This window comes from Siniperca chuatsi, linkage group LG22, assembly GCF_020085105.1.
Source record: "Siniperca chuatsi isolate FFG_IHB_CAS linkage group LG22, ASM2008510v1, whole genome shotgun sequence".
Lineage (NCBI taxonomy): Eukaryota > Metazoa > Chordata > Actinopteri > Centrarchiformes > Sinipercidae > Siniperca > Siniperca chuatsi.
In genome coordinates this window covers 1221499-1248592 of record NC_058063.1, presented here as the reverse complement: position 1 = coordinate 1248592, position 27094 = coordinate 1221499, and the positions used below count along the sequence as shown (strand labels likewise).

The 27094-nt window shown below is 40.4% G+C and overlaps 1 protein-coding gene across 5 annotated transcripts in view; it reads left to right on the top strand.

Annotated features, from left to right (window-relative positions):
- The first annotated feature begins 23651 nt into the window (after nt 1-23651).
- mtm1 (myotubularin 1) overlaps nt 23652-27094 on the top strand; it is a 60405-nt gene continuing 56962 nt past the window's right edge. For all 5 annotated transcript variants that reach the window (XM_044183537.1, XM_044183535.1, XM_044183534.1 and 2 more), the window contains exon 1: nt 23652-23782. The gene's annotated coding sequence lies outside the window, so the exon portion shown is untranslated. The remainder of the gene's footprint in view (nt 23783-27094) is intronic.

Here is a 27094-nt window from a genome sequence, read left to right as displayed (position 1 = left end):
GTCGTTTATGCTGCCACTCTGAACTTTGCATCTGAAGCCCTTCAATGAACTGAACCCATGACATCTGCATTCAGAGACTTGAAGGCTGCTCTCACATCAGCACCAGACAATGCTCTGCCTTTTTAGAGACAAACAGTTTCGTCAGGGGTATCTTGGTTCGGAAACAGGGTGCTCATTACCACCTGATGGCTTTCTGTTCCTCTAAGCTCCCTCCTTAATGCGGGGGATGCGAGTCTGTTTGCGAGATATCACAGCTACAGCTATCATAATGGACTTCGTTTGTGAAGTCTTTGCTATATCAAATCTGTATTACACATTCTGAACACTTGTGTCGCCCAACGCATGTCAGCTGCTCCAGATCAGGTTACAATGTGACCATTCTGTCTAACTCCATTATTTTTATTCTTAGAGCCCTGCTTCACATCCAACTACATAGCTCCCATTGATTGACCTTGATATTAATTGCACATGATTGTGAGACACTAGTGATACAGACAGGTGGAAGTAGTATTCAAAACTTTACTTAAGTAAAAGTACAAAAGTACTAGCATGAAAATAAGTACCTATTATTCAGACTGGCCCATTTCAGAATAAAAAAATATATTATAATATTGGATTGTAATTATTGTTGCCTTAAGGTGTTCCTTACTTACAAGCTGGTAAAGGTGGAACTCATTTTAACTACTTCATATACTGCATATAAAGTTTTTATCTTTAATTTTAATAATACATCATGATTTATTTGTTGACTATATCTTGGATCAATAATCTGAAACTGCAAGTAACTAAAGTTGTTTAATAAATGTAATGGAGGGGCATGCTTTGCCTCCTAAAACATCTGCTTAACAAACTAAGTTGTAGGCACTAACATATGCCTGTATTTTAGAACCAAACTGCCACCATTTTTCACTGATTCAAGATATGCATTTTAGTTATATGGCATCATCTGTAAAACTACCCAACATTCAGCTCCTGTTACACTAATTGAAAGCCATTCTCTTGCCTTCACAAACGGATATTGTAAAGTGCACTGCACACACGAGTGATACTGATTAATAGATTAATATTCTGAAAGCAACGTGTTAGCTTGCATTGCTGCTAAACAACCTCTTAACTCTCAGGTCCTTCCTCCATGTGTTATCTCACTTTGCACACGGTTTCACACATGTAGGAAGGGAGGGGATAAATGAGGTAATCCGGTAATGATTTGTGCTTGTGATTGTGTCACTTCTTCCCTTAGATGGAGTGGTCCAATTGCTGCTAACCACAAGAATTGTCCTAAAGGGGGGAAAGGAATGTGAGGTGGACTCATGCCACACGGGGCAGGAGAAATCAAATTGATGGAAACAAGTGCATGGACGTTGCTAACAAGCGGTTGTGGCCAGAGGCAAACGTCCCTTACCTAGAGAGTGACCACGTGAGATGCTCACCTGAGTGTGAGAACTCAAGTCTGGTTTATGTTCGATGCAGTGTCCGCGGGCTAAAAATGACATCGTTGCACTTTTGGCATAGAGCCGCAAGCTGTTGGACGCTTGGTTGTGCACCACTTTTTGTAACTAGGTACCCCAGGCACGCGGTGTGCTTTCATTTCAACATGGAGACTGAAGGTAGACCGGTCAAGCAGGTTCGCCTCTACAAACACATCTACCACCCTGCTTTGAGAGACCACAGGGACAGCAAAATGACTCTCAATTCATGGATGGAGATCGCCACCATCACACTGGCAAAAGTAATTTTGTAGGAAAGTGTGGAAAAGTATGAGGGATTGCCATGTTGGATAATGACATTCTTCGGTAACAGGTAGGGCAGGTTTGGTTATTAGCAGAAATATCAAAGATATGTATGAATATTAATACAGTTATTAATATTATCACAATTATTAATATAGATTAATAATTACTGGGCACCACTCTGGGATCAGGGACCAATAACCAAATGTGAAAAACAGTCTCAAAGGCGGCTGTCCACCTAAAAATGTTGATATTTAAGGTACTGTCTTACATTAAAAAGGGGGACAGTGAAGGGTGAGATCCGAGCACTGACCATTGCAACCAGCTATTATCACAACATGTACACACAATAAACACAGGCAACTGCTCTTTAAAAGATACAATAGCGTTTATTTAACCTTAGCACTGATTAACAATCAATAACTTCAACCAACAACCACTATCATCTAGTCTAAACACAATAAACACACAACAATCAGCAAGCATATAAGATGTGTGTGTGGGTTGGAGTGGGGGGCAACAGAGAGGTGGTTATAAGGAGGGTGGCAGCCACGTGGGCGGTCGTCACGCACAAAGCCAAATGGCCGGCAGACCCGCAAATCTCAAACAAAGGGACAGAGCTAAAACGGGAGGACAATCTTTATTTGTCCTCAAAACAATGTTATCTGGGCCGTTTAAGATGTGTGTAAGTGTGTAAATGTACGTGTAAAGGTGTGTGGGTTAGTGGAGAGAGAGAAGAGAGAGGAAAGCACATAGAGTAAGGCACAAGGAATTTCAAATTCAGTGATTTTATTATTTATTTATATAGCGCCAATTCACAACAGAAGTTATCTCATTGCACTTTTCCTATAGAGCAATTCTAGACCATAGTCTTTATAATATTATATAATATATATTATATATATTATATAATATTCATTATAACAATAAATGCCATGGCAAAGCGTCCCTTCCTAACTGTCCCTTTCGTACAACGTTTTCATACTGGACCTTAGTCTGATAAAGCACAGTTATTAGCTCCCACAGTGGCTAAAGCTTACACAGTTAAAACAGCCCAACAGTGTGGTACTGATACAAAATAGAACGTGATAACACAAAGAAAAACACACAGCAATTCGAACGCAGCGATCCATTACTTTCCAAAAAGCAAAGCACAATTCCAAACAATGAAACTTAGGTAAAATAAGAGTTATAAAATCTATCTCTGCCCAGACACAAGCCTCTTACTTGAAATCATTCTCTGCTAGTGACTGATGCGTCAGTTTGTTTGGGTTTGTCCGGCGGACTTCCTCTCAGGCTCAGACGCTGACGAAGCCGGGTCCAATGGCGAAACTGTTCCTTTCAGGGCAGCAAAGCAAAACAGTGTTTGATGTCGTTAGGGAGAGGGGCTCAGCGACGATCTTCTCCCTGTGATGGAAACGGTCTCTTCCTTCTACAGGTACGGGATCATTATGGGGAGTAGATGATCGGGATCCAAAAAGTGTTCAGCAAACACAAAACAGTCTGTTTCTCGTCCAGTGAGTTAAGACTCTTCCTAGGGAAATCAAAACTCATGTGAAAAGCGTCTTCTTGTGCTAACGGGAGTTACCATGGAGAAAGACGCGCTGCACCTCCTTTCGTAAACGGGTTACTGTGGAAATGCAGCAGGCAGTGTGGAGCCCAAGGCTTTATAGAGTTGGTGTCGTTATAGCTGTGCGCCGAGGTTTCATGCGCTGTCTTGCGTGTCTCGTCCAATAGCAGTCCGTTGTTTAGATTCAACTGAGATCTCACATTGGGTTCAAATGAGATCTTGTCTCACTTTCACATTCAGGAGCAAATTAACTGCTTTATCGGCTTGGCACCTTCCTATTGTCTGTTCCTTGTCTCTCAGTCAAGCCTCTTAGTGAAGGCTTTGGCCTTTCCAGGTAAGACTGTCTTTTGTCCCTCACACATGGTGAGGCTAGGCGAGGCCCAACATACTCGTTGACTTCTTGCTTATTCACATGATATTTTGTTCGTACGCCCCCTGGCAATACTGCAACGGACAGCGCTTTGAGCATAAACGCCTCTGTGCATGCTCGCAGCTCCACAGCGGCACGCGCCACAGTGTCTTGCGTGAGTATAAACAAAGCTTCATCAATGAATGGAAGCTCAGGTGACTCCTATCCTCTCTTTGCACAATGCTCAGAGTGCTTTGACAGAAGCACCACTAGGAAATAAGATAGATCACACAGGAGAAAACACTGCTTATTGTTGGTCATCAGAATGTGGCCCCCAGCAAGAGAAACGTAGCTTTCATGACACTTCTAATCTGGCTATCTACATGATGCTGTACTATGCAAACAACAGAAAACTGGCTGACTGTTGGGTGTGTCAACAACTACAAACTTCAACTCACTCTCCAATGTTAACTCCAATCCCTTTCACTCCAGTGGACTGGAAAATGTATGACTGGTATGATTTGGCTGGAGAGTCCAATGAAACTGACAAACATTGTTATTTTCCAGGCCATCACTCATTTCTCATCCCAGACTCACAGAGAGAAATAGTTAATTTCGTCATATCTGTCACGGACACGCCAGGCTCCACAACCCCACAACCACAACGTACTCCCTCACCAGAATTCTAATCAGGACATCTGTTGCTAATTACACACCTGATCTCCATCTGCATCACTCCAGCCCCAGTACAAAAACACACCACTCACCTCAGTCAGTGTCCGGTCTCTTTTCAATAAGGACACTACTCTCTGCCCTGCAAGACAACGTTTCGGACTCCAGCCTTTGAAAAGTGTGCTTTCTCCTCTCCTGAGCTCCCGTCTCCTGCCTCGTGTTCTCCTGTCTCCAGTGTGTGTGTGTGTGTGTGTCTCCAGCCTCTGATCTCCAACCCCGCTAAGCAAAGGATTGTATCAGTAACCATTATCCACCATTCTACTCACTGCTTGTTTTACATTGTGTACAATAAAACCATCTGTGTCTCCATCTTGGTGTCTCCGGCCTACTCTGTCCATAACAATATCGCAGGTTAAGTGGTATTATTGACCTCCAGGTGTCAATATCTCTAGTGTACATAAGGTAATGAGTTTCCACACACAATACAGAGCTGCTAATCTATAACAAAACCAGATAATTGTGAAAAAACAAGTGTAGCTCCTATGCTAAAAGTTATTTGAGTTGAGCCTGTTCAGGGGCAGATATCTTCTGTAACCTCTATAAAAGTAACTCTACTCAACTCTTTGTAGGAATCTTACATTTTTTCAATACCATTTCAGTGCTAGAATTTTCATAAATTATTGTAAGAATAGTTCTGCTTTTGCATTAATTCTGATCTAATCCCTACATGTTTCATGCACAGTCCAATATTGATAGAACTAATAATTGTTTCAGAACTAACAAAATTAATGTAACACAATGAGAGTCAGTTGTCAATGGGGGTCCCAGGTCTTGTTGATTAGGCCAGCTGCAGAAAGGAAAGAAAGTGTTTTTTGGAAGGGAGTGTCTGAAATGGTAAATGTTAAATGGAATGTACTTGTATAGCACCTTTTAAGTCTGTCACAGCCCTCGGGAGCAATTTGGGGTTCAGTGTCTTGCCCAAGGACACTTTGACATGTGTACAGGGGGAAGCCGGGAATCAAACACCGACCTTGAGCTCCATGAGGGAAGGTAGATTGCAGCCAATCACCTTCTCTGCAGAGCGAATGGTATGCTGCAGTCTGTCCCCCTGCAACGGGTCACCAGGTGGTCAATCTCCTACCTGTAAGCGGACTCATCCCCATCAGAGATGAGCCCAATGAGGGTGGTGTCATCCGCTGTATGTAGCTGCTAGCTGTAGCTGCGGTAGTGGGCCAATCACACATCGCATTAAATCGAAGAACGTCTGCGGTGATTGGATGCGAGCAAAACCATACAAATAGTAATTTTTTTCTAGATCTGGGTACAAATAGGATCAAATGCAGGTATTGTTTGACTTGGGACATTTCAATACTACTTGGTACTGGGTTATTTCAGTCGATACCTTAAAGGTATTGAGTACCGATACCCAAGTTTATTAGTGGTCCTAAACCATGACAACACAGAGTTGAGACCAGGAGGCAGAGTTGCAGTCTTACACGCCTCTCTGCGCTTCCAGAGCAGTTACCCACCCAAAACCCCATAGTGACGGTGTCTGTCCCCCAACCACTTAAATTAATGAAATCAAAAGTAAGCAGAAGAGATGTTATACATTAAAGCCTAATAAAAATGAACTCCACCATTGCAATAGTGCAACAAAATAAAATAATTAAATGTGGACTCTTAAACATCAGATCTCTGTCATCTAAAGCTCTGCTAGTAAACAATTTAATATCAGAGTATCATATTGACATATTTTGTCTACTGAAACCTGGCTGGGTCATGAAGAATATGTTAGCCTAAATAAATCTACTCCGCCCCGTCATATTAATACTCCCAGACATATTAATACTCACATTCCTTGAGGCACCAGCCGAGGAGGTGGAGTTGTAGCCATCTTTGACTCAAGCCTATTAATCAACCCTAAACCTAAACTAAATTATAACTCATTCGAAAGCCTTGTTCTTAGTCTTTCACACCCGACCTGGAAAACATTACAGCCAATTCTATTTGTTGTAGTGTACCGCATTCCTGGTCCATATTCTGAATTTGTATCTGAATTCTCAGAGTTTCTATCTAGTTTAGTCCTTAAAAATGATAAAGTAATTATTGTAGGTGATTCTAATATTCATTTGGACATCAATAATGATAGCCTTAGAACTACATTTATCTCATTATTAGATTCGATTGGCTTCTGTGAGTGTTCATAAATCCACTCATTGTTTTAACCACACCCTCAACCTTGTTCTTGCATATGGGATTGAAATTGAACATTTAATAGTCCACAGAATCCTTTTTTATGTATGTTATGTGTTGTGTTACACAACTGGACATGTAATTGATAGGTTATCCACACATGATATACAGTGACCTGTTTCACTGCATCTTTCGTCTGGGGGCCAGATATTTTTGTTGGAGGGCCAGACACAACTGCCCCAGGCAGAGCTCAGAACTTCAACCAGTGGAACTTCATGTGAGGTAATGTATTGACTGTATAAATTAGAATATGCTGTAACAAATAAGTAGGTAAATAGATAAATAAACAGCTAGCAGGAGTCTGATGAAGAGCAGTTGTGCTTGAAACGTCACTGTGGTACAATAAATAAGTTGACATTGGAGCCCTGCAGTGTGTGAGCTGTTTATTTATCTAATTACCTAATGTATTGACTGTGTACTCAATGCCTCTGCACAGGTCCAGACTGCTCATACAACCACAGTCATATTAATTAAAAAAGTAATTTAGTTCATTAGTGCCATCATAGGATGGCGCTGACCTCCTGGGTCAGTTATAAACAGTAATGTGCCTCATACCATTCCAAATCTTACTGACATCATGCCCTTTCAGCTGCCCTCTTTATTTCCGTATATATGCCCTTTTTTTTAATGCTTTATTGCATATTATGTATTGTTGACAAGTTAATTCCCAAATTCTTGTTTTAAGACTGTCTATAAACACACAAATGTATGAGCATTAAATCAAAAACAGAGCACGGCAGGCTGCCTACAAGGGATTGAGTCCTCATCAAGTTAAATTTCTCAGTACAATTAAGACATCAAATGTGAGGGTCACGTATCAACAAATCAGCCTACAACAACACACACATGCATGATCACTGTAAATACCAACAAAAATTGTCCAGATTGTCTACAAGGGATCCAGTCTTCATTAACACCCATCACATACAATAGGCTACAGTGCTAACAGTGAATAATAGTTAATTGGGAATAGCCCTTACCTTAAAACAGAAGTGACCACAGAAGCCTGAGGTTTTTTCAGATCTCTGAGTTAAAGTGAGTGAAGTTTATGATATTGCAGTGCCATGCTTCGATGGTAATGGCAAAAATAGCATGCATGCCTGTACTTTTATTAAAGTGAATTAGTGATGAATCACCCTCATGCATGAATCATACATCAATAGGCTAATGTTACACATGATCCATGATGATGAAGATACAGAAAAATAGAAATGCATGGCAAACTCTGCATGTTAGCTTTTTAGCTCCAAGAAACCTACCTGAATATTGTCTTGCTCATCCTCAGTACTCATGTATGCTACAGAGCCACAGGCTCTCTCAGAAGCATCACAGAATACATGAACGCTGCGACTCTCGATTGTATGCTGGATGCTGGAGCTGTAGCATCTTGGCTGAGAGATCTGGGACAACTGAGGGAGCTCACTCTCCCACTGCTGCCAAGCAGCAAGTAAATCAGCAGGGAGGCAAGGATCATCCCAGCCACGTTTCTTGTCCCAGAGCAACTGCACAATGATCTTGGCCCTTGTAGTGAAAGGGATCAAATGCCCAAGGGGATCATATTGCTTTGCAAATGTGCGGTAGATCTTGCGCATGGTGGTTTCACCTTCCTCCTACTGATATGGTTTGTATGCCAAAGTATCAGATTTGCAATGCCAGATCAGTCTGATGGTTCGTTCCTGAGGATTGGCTGTTCCTTGACTAAGCCAGATCTCACTGCTCTGTGATTTAATCTCAGAAGGAAAGTGGTGAATGACCGTAGGAACATTACTGGCCCATTGTCGCAACTCAAATCCGCCCTCCATTAGATGGTGCTGTAGTCTGTTTACTAGTTTCTCAGCCTGTGCTTCATCTGGGACACTTTTTAGACAGTTGTCTACGTATTCAACAGATTGACGCACATCGTCTGTCGGCTCAAGGTAGTTCCCGACATGGGACTGAAGGGCAATTGTAGCGTAACAGGGGCTACAGGTGGTTCCAAAGGGCAGTACTTCCTAATGATAGACTGTTGGAGGCTCAGCAGGATTGCCATTACGCCACAGAAATCTGAGGAAAGGCTTGTCTTCATCAAGGAGATGGACTTGATGAAACATACCTCTCACGTCGCTGCAGACAGCTACAGGGTGCTCCCTGAAGCGGAGGAGAACTCCTAACAAGCTTGCCCCAAGAGTAGGCCCAGGTAAAAGGTGCCCATTTAGAGACTGGCCTTGGAATTCAAAGGAGCAATTGAATACGATACGGTCCTTACCATTATGATGGACCATATGGTGTGGTATGAACTATGAATGAGGACTTAATCCACACTCCTCAGATGATAGTGGGGTGATGTAGCCTGCCTGCAGCAACTTCTGAATTTCAGCATTGTAATTGGTGGCCATTTGTGTCTCTCTGGATAGTCGTCTCTCCGTAATACATAGAAGAGCCATGACAGCTTCCTTCTGCGCATTCAATGGGGGAAGTGACTCTTTCCAGAGTAATGGGGTAGCGTATCGGTTTACTCCATCCACATTAATTCTGATGGTCTTTTCTTCCAGAATGCGGAGGGCTTCTGCATCTTGTCGTGCGCGAGTGACTACCTTGTCAGACCGGTAATGCAGAATGTCGAGTTTCCACAGCCTTTCAACCTGGTTAAAGAGTTCAGAATCTGGTGTCACACAAGAAACAAAGAGACACTCCTGCGGCTGAAGACGAGGACGAAGGAACCTTGATGGACCCTGCAACGTCCACCCAAGCCTTGTATGCACAGCTGCTGGTCCTCCTTTAGGTCCCAATCTCACTGGCTCCACTGGCATGATCAAATGTGGATAGTCTGATCCAATAAGCACTAAGGGTTGGGCTTGATTGATATCGTGCAAGGGCAGATCTCTAAGACAGCGGTACTTTCGCTGCAAATCAGTGATGGTATAAGTATGTTGGACAAGACCCAGCTCTTTAGCCGTAAAGGCTCCATGAATGGGGAATGATTTGTCAGGTTGTGAGGCTGAAGCTATTGAGAAGGACACCTAACTTCCACAGATGATGTGAACCTCATGCCTCATAGTACGAAGTGCTAAGTCTTCAATGGTACCTTGAAGACCTAAACGTTGAGCGGCCTCATGCAGCAGAATCGTTCGCTCTGAGCTGTCGTCCAGTACCGCAAAAGTCTCTAGCGACTTGTCACCATTCTGAATCACAACCCGAGTCAGTTTAAGTAACACTTCCGCTCGTGGGGCAGTCAAGATACAAGGTCTGGGAAGTGGAACTTACGGGGCATGCGCTCCCTTCTGATTCTGTGATGTTGCCCTTCCTGCTAGACTCAGAATTGGTATTAACATCATGAAGAACCTCAGGATTTCTCCTATCGCATTTCTTACACTTCGCTTTCAAAGTGCACTTTGAGGTCTGATGACTTCGGCCACATCTCCAGCATCTATTGCCCATCTTGATCCAATTCTCGACCTGCTCCTTGTTCAAGAGCTTAAAGTTTGAGCACTGATTCATGTAATGCTGGATAGTATTGCAGAACAGACAATACCTTTTGGGCTTTTCCTGAATCTTTTCAGAAGATGCTGTCCCTGTCTTTGGATTCTCAGTTGGCACTTGGTTCTGTTCTCCCCCATGCAGAACAGTGGTCAGCCTTCGAGGCGTGAATCCAGGCTTTTTCTCTTTACGGAAACAATGCTTCTCATGATCAGGGTATGTACCGTACTGGGTTCCCTCCACTTGCACACAAACCTCATATTCAAGCCAATCTGCCTAATCAAGTAAAGTAGGAATGGGAGTATGAAGAGGATTAACAAATCTCTTAAAGTTGGCTCTTAGGTCATAAGGTAACTTAGCTAAGAGGCGAGATACATGAGAACCACACTTCAACTCTGTCCAGCCTGGGCTACCCAACTGGTTCAACATTCCGACTAAGACCCGAACACGAAGAGCGAATCCCTTGAAAGCTTTGACATCACCACTTTTGATGTTGGGCCCGTCCATCAAGCTGGTAATCGCTGCAATGCCATCTGATGTGGTTGTCCATACATGTCGGTAAGAGCTTGCATGGTGTCACTGAAAGGAGAGCAGCTGTGACTGTAAGAATCTGCAACAAGTAAAGCATCTTCCAATTTCAAATGATCCATGAGTATCTGAAACTTGAAAGATTCAGAAGCATCATTGGGCAGAACATTGTCTAAAGCGAGCTTAAGTCTGGCAAACTCTCATGGATCATCATGAATGAAATCTGGGATTGTGGGTGTAGGCCCACGATATTGCACTGGCATTGGGTGCCAAAGATGGTTAAGATCTTGGTCCAAAAATGGGTATGAACGATCAGAGGGATACAGCCGTTCATTGCCACGATAGTGGTCCGTTCTTTGTTCTCGTTGAAGATAAGGACTCGATTGATCAGGTAAGGCAGTTCTCTCTGAACGTGACTGAGAAATATGTGCCTCTGCTGGAGAATGACTGAAATCTCGAGGCGGGTAGAATGGAGGATTGGGTTGCAACGACATGGCATACTCTGACTGGCGATAAGGAGAATCAGACTGACGATGCTGCAAACCATGGACATTAGCACTATGGCCAGGAACATGTTGCGGTAAGTCACTCTCACTATTAGGAGGTTCAGTATACTGAGGTGTTGATTGGCCTGAATTTAATTGGCTACCACTCAGCCTGCCTACTCTCTTTAAACGATTAGTAAGATCTTCGATAAAATCTTGATGGCTATTGTGACATGCGTGCAGGGATTCATCCCTAGGGGGCACCAACGGAACATGTTCAGATTGACTAGGATTCTGATCTTTCTGATGTGAGACCAACACGCTAGTAGCTACAGGTGTATAAGAAACTCCTTCCTCTGCACTAAGAAAACACTGCGAAGGTGATGAAACCTGTAGCTGAGCCAAGACAGGAGATATAGCGATTATATCTGAAATGCGTTGCATATCTTGCCGCAGCTGTTTGCTCTCCTCTCTCATTTCACGAACACAAGAGAGAACATCAGCATTTGTTATAGCATTAACCTGCTCATCTGCAAATGTAAGGTGTGTAATGTAATGTATCTGAGGATAACTAACATCATAGTAGAGGAAGAGGTGGTCAGGCCATGCAGAATTACTTGATAACCATTATATCTTCAGGACTATTTCCTCTCTGGGTCTGGATATCATTGCTGAGACAGTTATAACATCTGGCTCGAAGGACTATTAAATGTTTCAAAGGAACTGTATTGCACCAATTACTACTATGGTGTCAACCGTCTCAGAGAGTCAATTACCACATCTGATGTCCAATGGCCACGAGAGAAATGAAGAGGAGGCAGTTGTATTAAATCGTTTTATTTACTCTTTAAGATATTGAATATCAGTAATCAAATACACTGTGTATATATTTACCATCAAAGTAGATCACAAAATAGCAAATAAAATATACATATAAAGAGCGTAGGCCTACGCAAAATAATAAACAACCAAACTGAATTATTTTAACAGATTTGGATTTCAAGGATACAGATGGAGGCTAGTCTCACAAATATGTAGTGTAAACAATGAGTGCAACAGTCTGTGTTGGTCACCACAGTTCTTTAAGACGTAGCGATGTGAAGCTGGTCGTTAAGCTGCAGTCTCAGGTCCCCTGATGCATGATGAATCGTCAGCGTTGAAGATTGCAAAGTCTATGATGCGTGTAATTGATTTATCCCGTTGCTGTGTATGACTCAAAATGTGGTTCTATAATAAGCAAATAAACTTAATCAGTAACAGAAAACTCCATAAATGTGCGATGATGTTAACAGCACAACAGAAATTGCTGTGTCATTGTAGCTGTATAATGGGCGATCATCCTCACCATCATAAACCCGCTATACTTCACATAATCGAGGAAACACACTCATTTTACAAAATTATAATCTAGCAGCGGTATATCAAGTTAAACAGTGAATAAATGGCATAATAATAATATAATGAATACTCAAAACGAAACTCACGGCCTTCATTGACGTACATTCCAAAATCGTCATGAAGGAAACTTCAACAAGAAGTCTGAGACAATTAAGCATCATCCGCTGCCAAGATCACAAATATTCTCCCTGCAGTTCACAAGTGAAATCACTACAGAAAGAGATCTTAATTTGAATTATTTTGCTGCTTAACAGAGAAGACTGCAGGACCTATGCTTTCACTCTGCCGTTTGCGCCTTGAAACTGATCCACTCTTGCGCGATCGCCAAACAGGCCACGCCCTCTCAATTCAATTCAATGACCAACATAATAGCTGTACAGCCCTTATAATAAAAGAACACACACTGAACATGGGCTTTTTTTACAGCTTTGCTTTTTTTACAACAACTGCAGGGACAGTTTGCTAACCCACAACCTAGCTAAACTAACCTACAACCTAGCTAACATTAGTTATATTACTTGCTGTGTCGTTGTTCACTCTATATCATGGTATTTGTCATGGTATTGGATTTCTCCAGAATTGCATACCCCACCTTTAAGGTGAGCCAAGCTCCCCCTGGCTCCCCTGTAGTTCGCACTTTGCTTAGAATTGGCAGATATATAGCCACATAGTTTACTTGGAGTCACTTACAAAACTGTAAAAAGACTGGACCACTATTCATATACCATATGTGCTCTATTGTCCTCTGTTACAAGTGAGAACTGCAGTTAGGAGTGTAAAGGCATCATATCTCCTCTACTCCTGCTGATGCTTCTATACTATCTTATTTCCTAGAAATAACGTTTCTTCTGCTACGAAGAGTCCTACGAACATTTTCCCCAAAAACACTATTGTTGGACCTAGAATGCCCCTTAAAGTCAAATGGAAATTTGAATTCCCTTTACTTTTCTTGTAAGGAAATGTACATTCTAATGATACTACAGATTTTGTGCATAGTTTTAAATTTCTTCAAAAGAAGATAAAACTTTTTTTGGATGTATTTGTGGAAACAGTGTCTAATCTTCAAACCTCTGGGTGGGTTTTTCCGGTGGCAGTGTTTGACTAATATCTGCAGGTCAGTGTTACCAGGAGAAGCGCTTTTAACGTGCTACTGACTCTATACGCTATAAACCAGAGGAGGCTGGTCCATACAGGCAGAAGAGGTTGCTCCAACTCTGTTTTTGAGAAGCAAGAGGGAGATCAAAATATAAAAAAAGAGTAATTGGTTAAAATAAACCATTACCAAATGTCAGTATGATTTATAAAATATTTTTTCTCTGTTCTTAAAAAAAATCCATTATTGAAACTCTGATTAAAATGCATTAACAGCGACACCTGCAGGGCAGGCAAGAGGGGAAAGAGCAGTCTGTTTGAAGTGGTGGTGGGGGGCAGAGAAGGGTGGGGTCCTGCTCTCCTCCTTAGGGTGGGATCTCATATTAATTTAATGGACTTAATTTTTATTATGTTAATGGTCAAAACATGTAAAATGATGCTCCAGTGGAGGACGTCCTCCCTAACCAATCAACAACCAGACTGCAATATTGACATTGCGTTGGTCCAATCATAATTTCCAAATTTCATCTTCAATTCTCTACCACTGTATTGTACGTGACGAACTGGCAGTAAAGCAACAAGTCCTCATGCCTAAATGACAGAATAGGTCGTTTGTCAATGACTGTCTTTAGGCATCAAAACTACTTGTACAACTTTATGCAAATGAGGGGAGGCCAACGTGACGTCTCTCGAAGCGCAATTCTACGCTACCAGAATGCATTACAGGGCTTTCTACAGTGCCTTGCGAAAGTATTCGGCCCCCTTGAACTTTGCGACCTTTTGCCACTTTTCAGGCTTCAAACATAAAGATACAAAACTGTAATTTTTTGTGAAGAATTAACAACAAGTGAGACACAATCATGAAGTGGAACGAAATTTATTGGATATTTCAAACTTTTTTAACAAATCAAAAACTGAAAAATTCGGCGTGCAAAATTATTCCTTTACTTTCAGTGCAGCAAACTCTCTCCAGAAGTTCAGTGAGGATCTCTGAATGATCCAATGTTGACCTAAATGACTAATGATGATAAATAGAATCCACCTGTGTGTAATCAAGTCTCCGTATAAATGCACCTGCACTTATAAGTGTCAGGATAACAAGAAGTGGGATGGTTATCATTGAATGGTGTCAAAGCGTCAGAGATAAAGCCCTGAAGATTCATGCATTTAGAGATTATAGCAGTGTGGACTGCTTCCCACTCGGAGCAGAAATAAAGAAGAAGGGAGTAGTAAGAGGCATGCCACTGACAGTGGAGGCCAAGTCATTTCGGGAGGTTGAAGATGTGTGTGAGGCAAGAAGGATGACAAAATTCAGAAATGGGGAGAACGAGGACAGTAATTCAGTGTGTTTGACTTTTGAGGGGGAATTACCAGAGAGAGTGTACCTAGATTATGTGTGCTACAGGGTGAGGCCGTATGAGAGAGCGCCTCTCAGATGTTTCTGCTGTCAGGAATATGGACATGTTGCTGCAGTATGTAGAGGGGGCAGAAGATGCGGGAGATGTGGGAAGGACAATTGTAATGTGGAGAAGTGTAAAGTGGAGAAAGAGCAAGCAAAGTGCCTGCACTGCGAGGGAAACTACTATATGGGATCAGGACAGTGTCCAAAAAGAATTAGGGAGATAAAAATGAATAAGATCAGAGCAGAAAAGGGATTCTCATATGCTGAAGCTGCTAAGAGTATGGAGAGAAACGGTGAAATTGTGTCAGTACAAAAGGAAAAGGAGAAGAAGGGAAATGGAGATGAGCAGAACATCAGTACAGACAAGAAACGATTTCTGGCATTTATTGCCATGGTTATAAATTGTGCCACTGAAATAAAGAGGAAGTCAGAAAGGATTAATATGGTGCTGGATGCTGCAAGAAGGTTCTTGAATGTTGTGGACATATCTGGAGAGGATCTGGATGTTACATTTGTTTTTGGTTTTTTGAAAATTCCTTTTTTAATTTTTTCGTTTTGAAGAAATAAGAAATACAAGATACATGACCCGGAAGTGAAAGTAAATATATCAAAATAAAAGCCAAGCGGATAGTGACCATTCTATAACATTATACAAGCACATACCAGTGTAAAGTTAGAAGAAAAATAAATGAATAAATAAACCTGGACCTGGGCGTGATGAATGTTAAATCATAATATGATGTTTATAAAGAGTTCAGTCTAGACCTGCTCTATAGGAAAAGTGCAATGAGATAATTTCTGTTATGAATTGGTGCTATATAAATAAAATTGAATTGAATTAATGCCATTGAAAGTATGTATGTGCTATATATGTTGAATAAATTGTTCAAATTTGTATGGATTCTCATCACTTGCGTGACATAATAGGAGTGTTTGTTGTCTATTATATACACTGGAGTCACACACTCCAGTGGCGGTATAGGGAGAAGAAAGACGTGAGACATTATGGGGTGTGTTTTGTGCCAATGATTACCTAGTTTGGACTCTCCAGTTGATCCAGAATGCTGCAGCACGTGTACTGACAAGAACTAGGAAAAGAGATCATATTTGTCCAATATTAGCTTCTCTGCACTGGCTCCCTGTAAAATCCAGAATAGAATTTAAAATCCTTCTCCTCACCTACAAAGCTCTTGATGGTCAGGCACCATCATATCTTAAAGAGCTCATAATACCGTATTACCAGACTAGAACACTGCTCTCCCAGAATGCAGGGTTACTTGTGGTTCCTAGAGTCTCCAAAAGTAGATTGGGAGCCAGAGCCTTCAGTTATCAAGCTCCTCGCCTGTGGAATCAGATCCCAGTTTGGGTTCGGGAGGCAGACACCATCTCCACATTTAAGAGTAGGCTTAAGACTTTCCTCTTTGATAAAGCTTATAGTTAGGGCTGGCTTGGGTGAGCCCTGAACCGTCCCTTAGTTATGCTGCTGTAGGCCTAGACTGCTGGGAGACTTCCCATGATGCACCTCTTTCCTCTCTCCTCCTCTCCATCTGTATGCATTTTTATCATATTACTGCATGTTATTAACTTGACATCTTCTCTTTCTTCTGTGCTTTCTCGTTTCTCTCCTCTCTCCTTCTGTCACTTTCAGCAGGTATTTCTGCCTCTGGAGCTGCAGAGTCTGGATCTGTGGTTGTGGGCCACCTGCTGCCCCCGTGTTCCTGCTCGACAACTGCTACTACAGTTGTTGTTATTGGCTCTGTTACTAATACTCTCATTATTCCTATAGCTGTCATTACTATTATTATTAATTTATTAATATTAATGTTACCACTACCATTACCAAGACCAAGATCATTCCAAGAACACAATAATAAACCCTCATAGAGTTATTGTTTAGAAACAGACTTTAGAATGCTTTGTGTCCCCTACTGACTTAAACTAGAATGCTTGTGATTATAACATAAATCAGCTATTTCTTCTTTTAATATTTCAAATGTGCAAGTGCTTTGTGGAGGGACTGAAAATGACTTCAAATGTCTTCCAAGCTGTAAATGAATTGTGTCACGGTGTAAAAGTTAATAGTCCAAATTCACCCATAGAACTGATTCTCACAATATCTTCCACGACCCTTTTTTGTTATTTGTAAGTGGCCAAATTATATCAGACTTTGTACATACTTAATGGCATCTATAAACAATCACTGGGGGTGAATTGTAAAATGTAATCAGTATACATTTGTGTTTAAAGTGGAAAAGTAAGTTTCCTGCTCAAACATTGCCTCCGGCATCCTATGAAAGACATGGGCACACACACACATGCACGCGTTGCACAATTTTACACAGTTTGACAATTCTGACTTTCCCTTCCATTGTTGATAGCCAGTGTACAGGCTACAAATGTCATTTTGTTAAGGTGTCATATTCTTATGGTTGATGGGCTCATTAGATAAATAATTTATTAATTCGATAATAATGCCACTGATTCATGGAGGCATATTAGGTTATCAAGATAGAAGTCTAAGCCATTTCTTTAGAACATATTTGTACTATATTTTTGGTTGAATAGATCCTGCGATTTTTTTTAAACAGAACATCGACTTGATATTTGATACTGCTTGTTGCTGTTGAGGAGCTTGTCAGCAAATATAATAACAGACAACAACCATTCATTTCATAAAACTGTATTATGTATCTTTGCACTATTACGGACCTGAGTCCCTTCGTGTGGCTTTTCATATAACCAACATCACCTTTGAAATGCATTGCAAAGTTGTTCACTGTGTGTGTTGAGTCAAGAAATCAGTGGCTTCTTTGCTGTTCAGTTCACACACCTCTATGCTGGACTTTTGGCGGTCAGATGACAAAATGGCCGTTTCTACAACCAAAGCCTCATTGGACACCTTCACAATATTTAAGAGATGACCACAAAAATAGTTAATAATGGATTATACACAAAATAGACAAAACCTACATTTACATCGAAGGACTCCACATGACATTCTTTATTCCCCCTACATACCTCTCCAGCGACCTCTCTCTCCAGTGATCTCACTCTCCAGTGATCTCCACACCAGCGAGTCTTCCCTCCTATGGACTTCCCCATCGCCATACCTGCTCACCTGTATTATCTGGTAATAATCCAAATAAAATTCCATCTGTCTCCATATTGGTGTCTCCTGCCTCTCTGTCCGTAACAGTTACGAATAAGCACCTGTTATGCTTGCCTTCTCATGTTTAATAATTGCTCATTACATACATTTGGATTACATGCTTTGAGTATGCAAATTATCAGATGACATAATTTAGTATATCCTATGTTAAAACATCAGCTGGAATATTTATTTGAGATGAATTCATTTGAAATGATGAAAGAATCTAAATATAAAAACTCCAATTGCGGTCAACCATCCTTACATTTGTGCACTCAGTGCTCTTCAAAGTATTTCTGCTTCTCGTCTTCCCCTGTTGTGGACCACCTGCCCTTTATATTGTTCATTGTGCCTGAGAAAACAAAACATGCACAGAAAACTTAACACTCTTTTTTAAGTACATTCATACAGAGACAATCTGTCCAACACACTGGTTCGCACTTGGGTTGTGAAACCCATTTATCTGTACCCATGGGCTTCTGGTTAGGTTTTAAAGTGGGGGAGAAAACTTGAAAAGCTACATAATTGGCAGGAGGGTCTGGTGGTCCTGCGCCAGAAAAAAAAGTAATTTAAAACAAATTTCCTGCAGTTCTATACCACCTAACCTGATTTATGGTAACAATAGAGGATAATTTCCAAAACATAAAATAATCCTAATTTTGTATAGGCTCTACTCAGTCTTGCAGTTAGATGAATAATAACACATTATGAGATTTTGTGTTCCTCACTTTGTTGAATGTAACTGCATGGCTCATAAAATCCCATCTGAGCCAGTTGTGGAGAAGCAGAGTTGGATGGAGAATATGCTGGACAGAGGGTGGTGCTCTAATAGAGGTTTGGGAAACACTATTCTGGGTTAGTCATTACAGAGGGGATGTAGTGGTAAAATTAAAGGTGTTTAAACTATAAATGTCCGCTGGCTAAGCTGTCCAATGTTAGGTAACATCTCTCTCTCTCTCTCTCTCTCTCTCTCTCTCTCAACCCAACCGGCAGGGTCTCGTTCTGCCCAAGGTTTCTGCCTCTTAAAGGGAGTTTTTCCTTGCCACTGTCAGTGTCAGTGCTTGCTTATGGTGGCATTTGTTGGGTTTCTGTAAATAACATTATTAATAGTGCGATCTAGACCTGCTCTATAGGAAAAGTGCAATAAGATAACTTCTGTTGTGAATTGGTGCTGTATAAAGGGTTCTTACATCATCATAACGTTCTAACACTCTGCTTGGTGACAGGCTTTGGTGCCAGTTCTATTGAAGCCTATAGGAGTTGCATGGAGAAGCACACTAAAACTCAACATATCCACCTTTTATGAAAAACAATGTGCATTCGTTAATTTGTTTTTGGTGTCCAAATAGTATCCAAAGATGCTTACAGGCATACTAAACAGGGCTTGTGGTCAGTCAAATTAAAATGCTCACAATGGAAAATGAAATAAAAGTTAAAAGTTCAAGTGTCCTTTGAAAATATTGAGTTTAGGATTACCAGACAAATGTATTTAGTAAAACTAACGATTAAAACTATTCAGACTATACACAGCCTATTTAGGAACTGCTCTAACAAACATCTGTCTTGTGTGCACAGAGTCACAGTGTAAAAACAGAAGGACATGCAGGTTTTATTCTGAGTGACATGATGCTGTGTAATATTTGAATGTGAGGACAAAAACTGCTGTTCAAATGAAATGACTGACATTTGCTCATAAAAGCAGTAACTTTAGACAGTCCTGAGTAACAAAACTAATATCCAACCAGGACAGTAAACCTCTGCTAATTAATGCACTTCAATAGCGCTTTGATACAGATGAATGAGGAAATGAGACAGCGTGTCTGGCTCTGTCAGAGGGAGAGAAACTCTGGGTTTGTTGAAGAAAACCTTTTTAAGGCTTTGTATAGTCTGAATGTGTTTTAACAGCATTTCATTGACTGATTATAATTCCACCACTTCATCATCCATTAAGGAAATGTAAGTCTGGTAAATAATGAATTAATGAACAAAACCTTATTGTGTTAACTTATTGACACTTGTCCCCACTCTGACTCAGGCCCTTTTTTTAAAGGTAGGCCTAAATGTGCACAGTCCACAGGATTAAAATGGACCCTCTGCCTTCTATTTACCTGTTGCCATGGTGAATTGTAGTATCGGAGCTCAATTGATGATTGCTTTTTTCATTCACCATGCACAAGCTTTACTCAGAGTGAACAAACTCAGAGTTAATTGAAGTGACTCAGACCTCAGAGTTCATCAACTCCGAGTTCAGGGTTAGGTTCAGAGTTTGTTAAACATGCGCTCTAATTCCAACCCTTAATGTTTGCGTTACCTCGGATGCCATCTTATGGTGAAGAAATGGATTACTGCATGCAAAAAACTGCATGGTTTTTGCCCAAAACTGCATGAGATTAGCATAGAGTGAATGTGTCTATAAAGGGGGAGACTCATTGGTACCCATAGAACCAATTTTCGATAGCATTACACCAATGGATGCCTTAGGTCATCGAGTTTCATATGATACCAGTATCTTCGCTCTAGCTTTAAAACTGAGCCTACTACATCCTCTGAAAGACGGTACTGTAGGCGAGGACGCCTGCATTCTAGCAGAGTTTAAATGGGCCTCTGCTGCCACCCTCAGGAATGTTACAGTAACAACAAACAAAAAACAAACCGCAAAGGAGATCGGTGCTTGATTAGTCTGGTCTACCCTTCTTTTTTTACTGATTGGTGGTGCTTATTAAATGCCTGGTGGCATTTCAAGTGCCTGGGAAACTGAGATTAATTGTGAGCCCTGTGGCTTTCGATAGGTTTGCATCATAGCAGACACCTGGAATGGTATATTTACTTTCACTTCTGGGTCACGTGTCTTGCTTTTCTTAATGTATTTTTTCAAAACAGAAAAATTAAAAAAGGAATTTGCAAAAGAAAATCATTATTTGAATTTGGCATTGTCGTTTTTCATTTTTTGATTCAGACAACAAAAGTGGAAAAACGGCTTCTTTTTTTTCTCATACTTCCTCATGATTGTCTTAACCTGACACTTAGTGGCAATTTAAGAAAATTTCACCTACTGTTTTAGTATAGGTATTTTGTGACAATTAATGTTACTTTTATATTTCCTTTGTATCCTAGAAATTGTGCTGGTGTGTTTAAACTACTTTGTTAAGGATAATTGGCAGCTGTTTACTTATATCTAGCCTATATTTAATTTATCTTAATAGAAACCACACACTACTTTAAACATGCACTGGTGAACATGTTGGCCTACTTATATTATAATTGTTGGAATTGGAAGTAAGCTTTGTTTGTCTAAATAATATCTAAAAGTTTGGAAATCCGGCCAGATTCTTGTTACGTCTCACACTCTATCTAAAATACTCTATCTTCTGCATTAGGCCTTTATGGTTAATCTAGAAAATAACAGGATTGAATAAAATTATGTTGTTTTTAAGAAATCTTGTAAGCCATTGTTTAACTGCTTACTTTTTAATTGAACATAACAAAGTAGAGATAAGTAGCCAGTTAGGGTAAAATAACACTTTTCTTCCTGTCCTCCCCAATTCTTTGATTCACCAGCTGCCACTGCTACAAACGTTGGGACCATGTTTTTCTTTCCCTTTTGAACAAGTCCACACTGCATTAGCTATCAACCATTAGTGATTTAAGCTGTCAGTTCCTTTACAACATTCAATATTTGGGAGGACATATTGTGCTGTTGTGCACAAGTTTGTATTCCACACAAAGTGGAAACTCGTTAGCTTTGCGTGCTAATATTAGTGCATATTCCCTCTACATGTTAATTTTTGCTCATGTTATTTAAATACCTGCTGAGTCATCAGCAGCTCTCACACATTTGGTGATGTATTCATTATAGAAAGGAGGGGGGCTAGCTTGTGTTAGTTGTCTCTCTTTCATGGGGCCAGACGTGGTGATGGCAAATTACCTGGTCAACTGACTTAACTGACGCATGGTAGGAAAGTCCCAATGTCAGTGTTGAAGACCAGCCGGGCTGCTGCATTCTAGATGAGCTACAGAGGTCGTATGGCACATGCAGGCACACCAGCCAGGATGAATTTGCTCTAGGTGCGAGATACACAAGCCTGGACCGGAACCTGCACCGCCTCCTGGGTGAGGAACAGACATATTCTCTTGATTTTGTGGAAAATGAATCTGCAGGAGTGGGTTGTCACAGGGATGTTAACAGCAAAGAACAGCTGGTCATCCAGTGTCACACCCAGATTCCTTGCTGTCCAAGCCAGGGACACCACAAAGTTCTCAATGGTAGACAGAATCGGATAAATATCATCTGCATAGCTGCATACATAGCATAAGAGAAAAGAGGAGGGGACCCAGAACAGAACCCTGAGGGACTCCGACACAGATTCTCTTCAAGTTACCCTAGTGTGGTCCTTGAGGTAGGATAACAGGGAGAGTGCAGAGCCTGAGACTCCCAGTTCTTTAAGGGTGGAGAGGAGGGTCTGGTGGTTTACCATGTCGATCACTGTTGAAAGCTCCAGCAGAATGATGAGAAGAGGGAGGCTGCTCTAGCAGTGTGGAGTTCGTCTGCAACAGCAAGGAGGGCAGTCTCAGTTGAGTGGCCTGCCTTGAAACTAGACTGTCAGGAGTCAAGAAGGTTGTTCTGGTGGAAATATTCAGAAGTTAAGACAGCACGCTCAAGTGTTTTAGAAAGAAAAGAAAGACAAATTACAGACGACACATCTGTAATTCTTTACATCTTCTTTACATCTCTCTTTAAAAGAGGATTCACTCTAGCTGCTTTTAGAGTGTTAGGAAAACAACCAGTTGTCAAAGAGGTATTGATGAGGTGGGTGAAGAAAGGAAGGGGGTCAGGAACAATAGACAGAGTCAAGAGGGCAGGTGGTTGGGAGGTGGGAGGTAACCAGTGTTACTACCTCATTGGTAGAGAGGGCTGAAAAGGAAGTTAGTACAGGAGATGAAGAGGTGGACATAGGACAGGTGGTGTCAGCAATTGGGTGGGGAAATGATAGAGAAGAGAAGATAGATAGAGTTTTTTGGGGTTGGACAAGGAAGATTGAATTTTAGATTGAAATAAAGAGCTTTTAGCTTTTAACATCAAGACTGCTATATGATAATATATATAACATCAAGACAGTGACAGCTCCAGAAAAAGCTAGTAAGTAGACCTTGAGTTAATTTTTTATTTTGTCAAATTACTTTTAAAGCAAAAACTTCCAAGCCCCCATTATCTTTGTTTCCAGATACAGTGCATGCATGTAAAAATACAGTATTGCTGTTGTAAGTCTGTCCTCTTTGATGCCACAGGGAGAAAAGCCCAAGAAGCCATGGAATTTGCTGCCATCAAGTCCAATTCTCTATTTATGTTTGCATGATAGCCTCTGGTTGGATTGCATTTTATTCCATAAAACGAAGAGGTGAATAATATAATATATAAAATTGATTTTATTCATATAATATACATAGAACAATGCTTTCTCCTGCAAAACATGGTATGTTTTCAAATAAGACAAAAATGTCACTTGAAACGAAAACTAATCCATAAAAAGCAATATGGCAACCCATTTGAAAACTACCTTTCCCTGCATTCCTTGCAAGCTCTAATTTGACAACTAGCCAATCCGCGCCATGACAGCCCGGCACGTGACGTAGAGTAAGTTCCTGCTGTGGCTTGAAGGAAACAGATCGACATTCAGCCACGGGAGAATCGCGCTTTGCGGGTAAGTTAAGAGATTTGGCCACAACGAGGCCACTTGAGTCCATATTTAGTGTTCGTCGGAGGAGTTTGCCGCAGGTTTCTGTGCATTGTGGGTGAGAAATAGCCTGAATTTCGGGTGGAACGAGCTGTCGTACCGTCTAGGCCTCCGCTATTTCCTGGTGCAACTCTACAGCTGTGCCTATTGGAATGACCAAGTTGGAAAAGTTCAGTTTAGGGTGTTTTAAAGGAGCTTTGTTCTTCTCCACTCCGCTTGTAACTGTTCTGTGTGCTCAAATTTTGCCATGAACACTACACGGCTTTGACAACAGCTTTGGCTGTGTATTCATACCTTGGAGCTGGGTGTCCACACCGCAAACTGCTCCTTAGCTGTCAGGTTTTGTCTGTGGAAAATGCTAGCTAACAGTACCACTAAACTAACCGAATTACGCTGTAACGTTACTTCTTAACTGCTTTTACTAAACGTGTATTGAACTTCAACTCCTCTCGTTATTACGTGAGACTATCATGTTATCTCTTTTTACTCACAGATAAAATCAAGCATTTGCAGATATAGTCTGTGTTGTCGAAGTGAACGTGTTTTTTCTCTTTTGTAATGTGATGTAAGTTATCATCATTAGTCGTCCAGCTACTCATGTACAGGTCACCACGTCATAAGCAGCTCCAGTGCTGAAGTTGGTCTAACAAGTCCAGTACTGGATTAACCTAAAAGCCTTATATCAACTTCTGTATACTGGAGCCATATTAGTATGGATCTACTGTATATGTTGACTGATAAGCAACAAGAAATTGCAGTACAGAACAGTGTTAATTCTGGCACCTGATTTTGATCTAGGTTAAGTCTACTGACCCAAATGTATATTAGTTTTATCAAATTTTAGCCTTTTGATTATTGTTTGTTTTAATATAGTTTCTGTCGACAAAAACTAAAGATATTTTTGTGTCATTTTCTTAAGTAAAGTTTTAGTACCATTTTCATAATATAATTTAGATTTTAGATCTGTCACCATCTTTGATGTGCAGTTACCATGGTTACATGAGGTGTTCTCATTTTTTGTGAGGTTAGTAGAAAAGGTGCTTTTTACCTGTTTACTGAAGAACTAATCACTTGCCTGAATAAATCAAGTTGTCATTCCCAAACTCTGGCTGTTTGAACAGAGCCCCCCACTCTCTGTGCTTTTTGCTCACTGGCCATTATTGCTGCTACCTGTGCTCTCCCCTGAAGAGTAGCTGTTCATTCAGAAACTGGATTGATTCACCTGTTCACTGTCGGACATGGGACAGCATAAAAAATGCTACAATATACCTTTAGCATATATACCTTTAGCCCAAAACCTAGAGGAAGACAGTCAACATTAACATTAATCCTTTACTCATCCCCACAGAGAGCCTATAAACATGACAGTAACAATACAATTATCTGAAAGTAATGTTAACTTTACCACAATAATGAAATGTTTTATGGTAACATGATATCTCTAGGCTGGCCTACATGTTTTCATGGTTTGGTCCAGGTATTCTGTTGCCTCGTCTAATTTTCAGTGGGATTGTAGATTAATTTAGTCCATGAATATATTTCTTTTCTCTGTCCAATAACCAGTAACATTAGCTACAAAAAACTAATTAGTTTCGTTGTTTCGTTTTTATTTCGCAAAAATTGAAATGCATTTCGTCATAGGTTCTGTTATCAGAAGTTACTTTTTATTTCGTTTTTGTTTAGTTTTTGCATTGTGGGAAAAAAAGGTTCACAATCTTGTTCACATTTCAAATCTCAAACGTATGTTAAGGTCATTTAGAAAAAGTGTATCCATTACAGAGTTTGTCCACTAGAGAGCTAGTGTTATTATAAACTAGAGTTTATTTTTACACTGTAAAATGGCCACAATTCTTTAATAGCCAAATTAAGGGATTATGTTGATGTTAAAAAAGAAATCAAATATAGGCTGATATATTGTTATTGGATATTTAAAACTTTCAAATATGTATCAGTGTCAGCCCTACAACATCCAGTGTTGGTCATGCTCTACTGTAGAGGCCTACTATGCAGCTCAATTCAATGTCTGCCAGGAAAGCTGGACACTCCAGGGCTCCAGACTAACTTTTTATATTGGTGGCACTTGTGTGCTTGTGCGTTTAGGTGCACAAGCACTTAATTTAGGTGCACCCACTAATATATTTTAAGTGTTACCTTTTTTTGTCAGTTCCCATACATAGTGGTCATTTTTTAACACATAAATGATTGTAAACAGGAATAATGGTGCAGATAAATGGGTTTTTTTAATGGACTTAAATTTAGTAAAAGGTAGCTCTTCTTTGGCTATATTCTGAGCAGTGTTAAATTGTATTATAATTTTTCACACCTCACTTCTTCGGTTTGCTGCTGCCTAGTGCTGAAACGCTGTGGGAAGGGGGGCTGCTCTACCGGCAACGCACACAGGACGTGTTTATTGGAGACTTTGTGCTTTTTAAACGTTTCAATTCGGAACGTCGATGCTCCAACAGCAAAAGCACTGTTCCCAGTAGATGATATATTGTCCCAGCAATAATTATGATAAATGATATTATTGTAATTTTAAGGGTATTTGCATCTCATTCCATCGCATTAATTTGCAGAAAGCATAGGGTTGTGTCGCAGCAAGGGAGAGAAAATTCTAAAAAAATCTTGAAATATCGCAAAAATGTATTTTACGCTTGGCTGAAGTGGTATATTAATAAAACCAAATTGCGACACAGTGCAATGGAAACTGACTTAGAGAATAAATCATGACGTACATGATGCATCTGACTAAAACATCTACTGAAGCTTCCGCTTGATGAAAAGAAAGAGACGAAAAATAGCGGCCGACGAAAACATCAGATCTGTGGGGAGTGATGAGGAGACTGTAGCGTTAAATTCAAAAGGTTTAAAATTTGAAAATAAACTTACAAATTACTTGCATACATTATTTTTACGAGGACCTAGTCTAAAATTTCTGGTTTTAATCAATTTTGAGAGAATATTTGGAGTATAATGGCAAAAATATCAATGTGGTGTAACCGTAAAAACTTGCTTTAAAAAGGTGAAATTCTCAATAAAACACCAAATCAACTTGTTTGGCATAATCTTACATTAGAACCATTTAATAGTAAATAAAAGTAATGGGACACCATTTTTCTGAATATTATAATTAATTTGGGGAATCATGTTAGTCAAGTCAGCTTCAAGGTGTCAAGGTGGTGTAACTAAAGAACTTACATTCAAGGAGCCATTTTGTTAATATTGTGCAAGAAGACCATGTAACAAGAAATTATATCACAGAGAAGGACCCCTGATGAC